General features: G+C 45.7%; 1 long non-coding RNA gene across 1 annotated transcript in view; it reads right to left on the reverse strand.

The window, feature by feature from the left end:
• Nucleotides 1–2,350: 2,350 nt before the first annotated feature.
• Nucleotides 2,351–8,470, reverse strand: part of LOC109299171 — a 59,737-nt gene continuing 53,617 nt past the window's right edge. The window contains exons 4-5 of the long non-coding RNA XR_002097787.1: nt 4,043–4,144; nt 2,351–2,993 (exon numbers count right to left, since the gene is read on the reverse strand). This is a non-coding gene — a long non-coding RNA (uncharacterized LOC109299171). The remainder of the gene's footprint in view (nt 2,994–4,042; nt 4,145–8,470) is intronic.

An 8,470-nucleotide genomic window follows, 5' to 3' on the forward strand; every position in this document is an offset into this window, starting at 1 on the left:
CCCCCACCCCCTGCACCCTCCCCAGACCCCACTCACTACCCACCTTTCCCCTCTTACTTGTGGTTGCCTGTGTTGTCTGTCCCAGGGGGCAGGCAGGGAAGGCAAGAGGAAACCCCAAGGAGCAGGGGGAACACCTGGGGAGCCCATGGGGAGATGGGGGAGAGGGCAAGGGAGAAGCCCAGGATGGGTGTGGGGGAGGAAGGCTGGTCCTTACTCTTCAGTCCTCCAGGCCTCTACTGGCTTGAAGTGTGACTGATCCAAACTCGAACCAGCACTAACACCCATCAACATTTGTGAGGCTCACATCCTAACATGCAACAAGACCCTGAGCCAAAAATCCTTCTCCGATTGTCCCCCACCTGCACAGCTGTGACTTGCCACTAGAGGGCTAGTGAGCAAGGGCCTGGCTAGTGGTGACAGGGGTAAATTGCCACTGCAGGGCTGGACAGGCTTCTGCCCCTGCTGTAGATGGGGGTGAGAGAGAGAGGGGTCAATGGTGGGGCAGGAACATGAAGCTGGGATGCAAAACATTAATGGGATGGGAGTGGGTAATGAAATAGGAGGAGGAAAGGGAACGGAAGTGGGGGAAATGTGGTGAAATGAAGGAAGTCAGCCACTGAAGGATAAAATAAAAGGAAGTTAAAAAAAATGTAAACAGAAATAAAGAGGAAGTAAATTAAAGAAGGACTCAAGTTTTAAATAACTCAGATTTGGGATTGGGGTGGGTGCTGGTCATGCTTTCCGAGGTGGCTGGGAGGTGGGAAATAGTGAGGGAAGGTGCTTTTGGGGGAGCTACTTCCCCTGCCCCAGGAAGGAAGCCCCAGCTTGTGGGGACCTGATCCAGTCCCCTACCTTGTTCTCCTTTACCTCCACCCCCAGGCCTCACTTCTGGAGCCATCTGAGCCCTGCGATCTCTCTAGCTGACATGTGCTCTGCAGGCTGCCTGTACAGGGTTGTACCCCTGGAAGTGGGAAGGGCACACCCTTGGGGGCGGAAGGGGGAACTGGCTCTCTGCCAGAACCACTCCCCCAGGGCAGTAGAGTTCAGGGGGTGGAAAGGTTGTCCACACAGAACAGGAGGGTGGGGATGGGAACACTGCATCTTGGGATGCTGGAGGACTGCAGTTTAGGCAGTTCATCTGTGGGGAGTGGCCACACATTAATGAAATACAAGCTGGGTAACACAGATCAGAGAAACCTTTCCTGAAGTTGCATAACTTTAAGCTGCCTAAAGTGTGCTTAAAACTGGTTTCAGGTATTGTGTGGACAATCCAGGGGTGGAGAGCTCCAGAAGCCACTTAAAATTAATGTGTAACAAAGGCCTTAATATAATTCAGGTGAATAGGAAAGCATTTCTTGGGGGTTTTGTGTGAATTTTCCAGGGATATAAGTATTTGTGTTGCATTAAATAGACCATTGCCTATATATTAAATGCCAGAATGTCCCAAACAAAAAGGGAAATTAAATTCATCCTAGAAACTTAAAAAAGTTCAAGGATGGAAGCAGAGTCCCTTGTTGGCCAGTGTCACTGGAACTGTTCTGTTGGCTCAGTGGTGTGATATTTACATAAAATATAATATATTCAGCCTGCCGATCTGACCTTTACAGAACAGCAGAACAGACACTTCCTGTTTCCAGTTCAGGCAGCTCACTAATGGACTGAGAGAGACAAACCATTGTAAAAAAAAAAAAAAAAAAAAATTTGTCTTTTGGCCCAGAGCTTGGGTATTTACAAGACAAAGTAAGTCATAAAACTGTGACTCCAGTGAAGGGGAGACTAGAATCTGACCTTAAGTTTGGTACTAGGCTTCTAAGATAATACCCCCTCACCCCCACATCTCTCCAGGGTATGCTGACTTTTGTTCAAAATGTTCAGTTGCCAGGAAAAATGGAAGTACAAGGAGAAAATATAGGCGTTAACAAGAGACTGTGCTACCATTGTGCAAAGGTAATGTTGCCTATGAGCTGCTGAGGTAGTGGTGTGAAGGGAGAAGCTTAAGATTATGCTAGATGGAGCCTTTGGGGGGTGAAATATATAGTAGTATATACGAGTGAATTTTCTTTTTTGCCAAAGGTAGATAAGTGGTTCAGGAGCCTTTATATGCTTTCTTATTAATGCAGGTAGTAAATGCACACCCAGTGGATTTCAATACAGTATAAACACCACTTTGTAAGCCTCTTGGGATGGGGACCTCTTCTCTGTGCTTTGAAAAACAGATGGTAAGTTCTTCTTTATGAGCTACATGCCATCTGCCAACCTTATGGATAAATGGCCATTAAACTTGTCATTTCCAGTCAAAAACCTTTTTTTCCCAATTCTAGCAACAAATTAAAGGCATCTGAAACCACAAAACTTTTTATTTTGGGCTTTAATGAAAGACCAAAAGTGACCAGCTTAAAACAAGAAGAAAATCCATTTGGTCTCTTATTTTATTTTTTTTACACAATGTGTCAAAAACGCTTTCAAGCCCAAATAGATCTATTATGAAATGTAAACGACAAGTAACAACTTCCTAAAAATAGGATATAACCTTTTATAATTTCATCCTTCTCCACCCCCTGTACTGGCCAAAGCCACCACGCCCACACACAACTGCCTTATGTCTTTCTCTCATCTCTCACTTCCACAAAAAGGCCTTCCATCAGGGTAGTTTTGCCTCTTTAAACTTCAAATGATCTTAAATGGCTTTATGTTTATGACTACAGGCACCTGCACATAAACATACACATTACCCATGGAAGAGATGTCATCATATCCTTGCTGTATATATAAGGATCAGGTCTTCTGGAAAATTAGGGTTTTTTTGGGCCAAGTTAACTCAAAGCGTAAACAATAAGACAAATCTACATCTGCTCATTTCCAGCTTTCCATTGCTCAGCTGATGAATTTTCATTTGCTATTCTGGGAGTGTAGTCTTCAGTTCTCTTAGTGGGGTTTCATTGTCAACCTGAGTCCACTGGGAACCCTGAACAACTTCTCCCATTGTCTGTTGTCTTGTAAGCATAGTTATAATATTAAAAATATATATATTAGGGACGGGCAATGAATCACTGAAGGAAAAACTGCAGGTAGCTCAAAAATTGGTTTGGGAACATCAGAACAGAGACTAGGAAGACACTTCCCAAGTCACGGTCCAGCCCCCTACGTTTACAGGCAGGCATGTAATAAATTTACAACCAGGTAATAATACATTTCAGTACCCTGCAGTAGTAGACTTTTGGGGTAGAGAGAGACTACTACCACTTTTACTATAGTGTCCATTACGATAGCATTTTGGTGCATTAGACTTATTGGCTGTGTCCAGACAAGCGTGGATGTTTGGTTCCCCGGGGACAAGCAGTGGCAGTACAAGGTGAGCCGCCACTACTTGTCCCCAGGGAATGCCCATGCCACCGTTCTTTGGCATGCAGCAAGTTACCCCAGGTGGGCTGGGGGAGGCTGGGGCCAGCGCTGGGGCATGTTGAGTCAGGTTGGAGCATCTCCAGTCCAAGCTGACTCCCAGGGCTCCCGCCAGGCAGGGCTGCTTTACCCTGGCACCCTGGCTTGTCATGCTGCAGTCCCAGGCCCACTAGTCCCAGGAGCAATAAACTCTGCTGTGCACTGCAGCAGAGTTTACTCAGGTGTATTACTAGCACCTACCATTACACAGATGGCATTGCACCTGCTAATAGCAAGGTTTCAGAGTTTGCCCAGTTTCAGGCTTTTAACTAATTGGTGGTGAGTGGCCAGATCAGATACTGATGACTGTGGTTAATGTTGTGTGGGGAAAAGGTGGCAGGTCTAACTGTCCCATTGGTATAAGCCTTTTTAGCTGTTCTCTTTTTACAGTCATGCTCATACTTTCTCATCTCAACTCTATCGCCTCCTTTGAGCCTTCTGCTAGTAGGGTCTGCAGCCCCATGATGCTGCTGATCAATGTCCCACTTGCCTGCCTGCCCTGGCCTAAATTCCACAGCCTTCTTGTCTAATGCCAAGCTGATAAAATATTCTGGCTTTTAGTTTTCAGACACTTCTCGCGCAGGGTAGAAGCAAGACATTTCACCCGACAATCACAACAGATCTGTGGGCCTGATGTCAATGGCTGCAGTAAATTCACTGGAGTTGAACGTACAGAAGGTACTGTCCTGCATAGCATGGGTTAGCTCTGGGGAAGAAAACAAAGGAAAGGAAAAAAGCACTGGCTGCTAGCACAGCAGCAGTATCTATTGGGGTGGCAAGCAGTGAGCACAGCATGAACAGGTTCCACAACTGAAGGAGAGAATAGATGGATGGTTGGATCTGAGCTGCTCTGTTGCTGTACCTCGGTTTGTGGCTGATGGCAACAGGGACAACAGTTTTGTGTGTGGAGTTCTTTATAACATATTTGTTCATGTGCTCTAATTTGCATCTCCTCTTTCAAACACATGACATCCCCAGCCAAATGCTGCTCACAGTTACATTCAGTGCAACTCCATCAGAGGCTGAGACTAGAATTGGCTTTTCTTTTGATATAGGCCTTTAGGATTCTGGAGTCTAAATATTGACAGCTTAAGAGCACATTAACTAAGGTGGTTTGTGATGCTTCAGAGGGATGAGTTTGAGCCTTGCTCCAGACTTGCAACAAAGCTATCCCCGTTTGACTTAACTGTAAACTGATACTTGAATGCTTGGTCACAGATGGCCTAATATAACACCAGCCACATCATTTGCTTGTAGGCCACTGGGATGGAAGCTGTTATGCCTTAGCCTTGAGAGCTTGATGGGCCCACAACCTTAGCCATACCTTTGGCCTTTTGAATTTACACGTTAAAGGGCATGAACATCACTATGGTGCAAGATAGCAGATGTCTACACTTTTTCCACAGTGGGACTTCATGCCCAAACATAGCAACTACTGGAAAACACGGGAAACCATCCTCTTCTAAGCCACATTACATCCAATTAGATCTAAATATAGCAATGGAAGGGTGCATTCGGTGTCATTGTCTCCATGCATGCCAGCTAGCTTCAGGTTCTCTTCCCACCCCACACTAGCATCCAGAACAAAGCAGACGAGCCTTATTAGCAGAATTCACTGCTCGCAGCCAACTTCTCCTCGATTTCAGGCAGAAAAATCCTGATGGCTCCAAAGCGGAGGAAGACAGAATCAAGTGAAGTCATAAGTGTGACAGACAAAAGCAGTATAAAAGATAGTTGTTTTCAAAGACTAAGAAAATAGAGGGGAAACACTTAAGAGGCAGAGAGGAAGTTCAGAAGCAGCTGTGGCCTCTACTGTTCGTCCCTGACATGCCTCCTCCCACACCCCACCGGGGATGTTTAGGTTGAGAGAGAAGCTTTCTCTTTATTTTTAACACGACTGGCGCTCTACTGCCCTCGGTGAAACATTCAACTTTTCCTGTCACACCCCAGAGCCCTCTAAGCCCAGTTTATCCTGGCACACGATCTGATATCCCGCCCAGCACCCTTGTTTGATGCAGTGGGAGAATAATCCTGGAACGTGCTTGTCATTTCCATTGTTTTGGAAAGAAGGAACTGACTTCAGCCCCTTGAGCGCTCCCCTCCCGTCCTGCCCCATGTTTCCTACTCTGCCCTCACCCTGTTTTCTGTCTGCTTTCGTGCCTGTTCCTCTAGGAAGAGAAAAAGCAACCATTCCAAAAACATGATTTAAAGTTACTCGAGAGCCTGCAAAGGTTGTACTGCCCCTTGTTTTCCAAAGAGAAAAAGGTGTCGCAGAAGCCTTCGCTGGAAGAATAGATTGTTAGTTACAACAACAGTGGAACATTCGTGGGTGTCCGGGTGGGTGACTCAGTCTAAAGAGGTGGCACCACAGAAACATCAGTGATAAACAAGACAGGCTCCCAACAACATGTCTATTTGGAGACTGGAGCTTTCCCACCTAACCAAAGCCAGGCCCAGCCCCATTGCCCAATGCTATGTGTTCAGCTGTGAGATATCTCTTCCAGACCTTTTCTTGTAATGTTGCTTCTTGACATCAATGACCTGCTCAAACTGTAGGCAAGCATTGCATGTGATTTTCCTCCCTCACTCCATCTGAAACTGCAGGCACCCCTGCAAAAATACAAACTGCTGTAAAGGATAAGCACGTGACTTGGAGTCAAGGCTCAGTTCCTTGCTGTCTCCCACAGACTTTGTAACAAGCACCTTTGGCTCTATGTGCCTCAGTTCCCCAACCTGTAAATGGCTGGAATAACACTTCCTTTGCCCTTGTTGTCCATTTAGAATTATTTGTAGATCTCTCTCATCAAGGCAGCAATCTCAGCTACAGCTTCTAAGTGATGTGCTAACACTAATAATGGCAACATCTGTCATCTCAATACCAGCACCTCATCTTTTATACAAGGCTGAAAGCTCTCCTGCACATAGTCAGTCCTAGCCAATCCTTATTGTCATTCCCTTCATCCTTGTGGAATAGCTCATTGTTTTCACAAGAAAGGTTACTTCTTTAGTCCTGCTAACCCAGGTTTTTAACCCTCTTCTGACCTTCTACCAGGACCACACAGATTTTGCCCCATGAGGATGGCAAGCATACTGAATTAGTAACTGGGCACAAATTCAAAGACCAAGCTAGCTTTGCATGCATTGGAGAATGACATTGCATCTAAAAAGGTCTGCAGATGGAACATGTCATCCTTCAGCTTAAATCAACAGCCAAGCCTGTTGGGAGAAGCACCTTCTAAAGGTTACATTTCTATACTAATATAATGGTTGCATTTGGGCTATAACTGGTATAGAGCCTAAGGGCATCATACAGGTTGGCTCTGTTCACAAGTCTAATGGATCTGAAAAGGGGCACGGTATGTTGTGAGACACAGAAAGGTATGTGTGGTAGCATTAAGAGGTTCACTGCATGGCATAAGTACAAAGTTGTATTAGTAATGGCTTTCCATTCCAAACTAGATGGACTGGCACAACTAAAATGTATGTGCTACAAAACAAGAGCGCCAGTACCACTAGCAGACATTAATTTAAAGGCACAATATGATCTTATTCCCAATCCCAACAATTGTACTCCTGCCATGCCACATGTACATGCCAGGATATGCAATTATAGGAGAGGGGATCAGATCCCAAATAGCACCCTACTTGCCACTGCAGGGGAAGCATGGGACCATGATCCTGGGTTCCCCCTGCCTGGCAAGTCGAAAGCTGGGTGCCTTGTGATCAGCTGAGTGTTGGCTGGAAGGACCACATTGGGACCTGTTCCAGCCCTGGTGCTGTCCCAATCCTGCTAACGATCAGCTGATTGTTGGCTGGATCAGTACTACATTGGGGCCAGTTCAAGCCCTCGTGCAGTCCCAATTCAGCCAATGATCTGATGATTTTCAGCTGGCAGGGACTGCACTGGGGCCAGTTCAATCTCCTATGGGGTCCTGATACTGCCAACAATCAGCTGATTGTTGGTTTGGATCACACTGAGGCTAGATGGAAACCCTGGTGCAGTCCTTACCCTGCAGCAGGTTCAGTTTATGGCACAATGGAAAGTAACTAAAAATATTGTACATTTTTTGTGCAATATTTTTGTTACTCGTTTCCCTTTGCATGGCTCCATTAATTTCCTGAACATGTGGCCGGATTACTACTTAAGACATGACTAACAGACTAATCACATCTTAAGTGTAATATTTGCCAGGGGCCATAGACAAACAGGAATAACATTCAAGGCACCTTCTAGCCCAACCTCAACCAGATTCTAGAGATTTAACATCTAAATACAGAAGGAAGTAAAAAAGTATATATCTCCTTAAGAGAACTAGTTTTATTTAATCAGAAGAATATTTGTTGTGCTTTAGAGTGGATTCATGCATGCCTGTTTGATGTTTCAGACATCACACAAGTATATATGTCAGTCAGCATAAGGAGGTTTTGTCTATGGCAGATGCATCAGAGTACTACCACAGTCCAAATAATAGAATCACAGATTTCATAGACATTAGGGCAGGAAGGGACCTTGGAAGATCATCGAGTCCAGCCCCCCACCCAAAGGGCAGGAAGTCAGCTGGGGTCATAGGATCCCAGCAAGTTAAGCATCCAATTTACTCCTGAAGGTGTTCAGCGTAGGTTCTTGAACCACCTCCGATGGCAGGCTGTTCCAGACCTTGGGGGCTCGGACAGTAAAGAAATTCTTCCTTATGTCCAGCCTGAAACGGTCTCGCAGAAGTTTATGACCGTTTGACCTCAACATCCCTTGGCGCACTCTGGTTAAAAAACGTTCTGCCAGATACTGGTGGTCACCCCTGATAAACTTACAGGTGGCCATCAGATCACCCCTGACCCTGCGCTTTTCCAGGCTAAAGACCCCCATGGCTCTCAGCCTGTCATCATAAGGTCTGTTTTCCTGACCTCTGATCATGCGTGTGGCTCTTCTCTGGACTCTCTCAAGCTTCTCCACATCCTTTTTGAATTGTGGGGCCCAAAACTGGATGCAATACTCCAGCTGTGGCCTCACCAAGGCTGAGTACAAGGGGAGAAT

Source organism: Gavialis gangeticus, unplaced genomic scaffold, assembly GCF_001723915.1.
Source record: "Gavialis gangeticus isolate Ggan-Ray unplaced genomic scaffold, GavGan_comp1, whole genome shotgun sequence".
NCBI classification, from domain to species: Eukaryota; Metazoa; Chordata; order Crocodylia; family Gavialidae; genus Gavialis; species Gavialis gangeticus.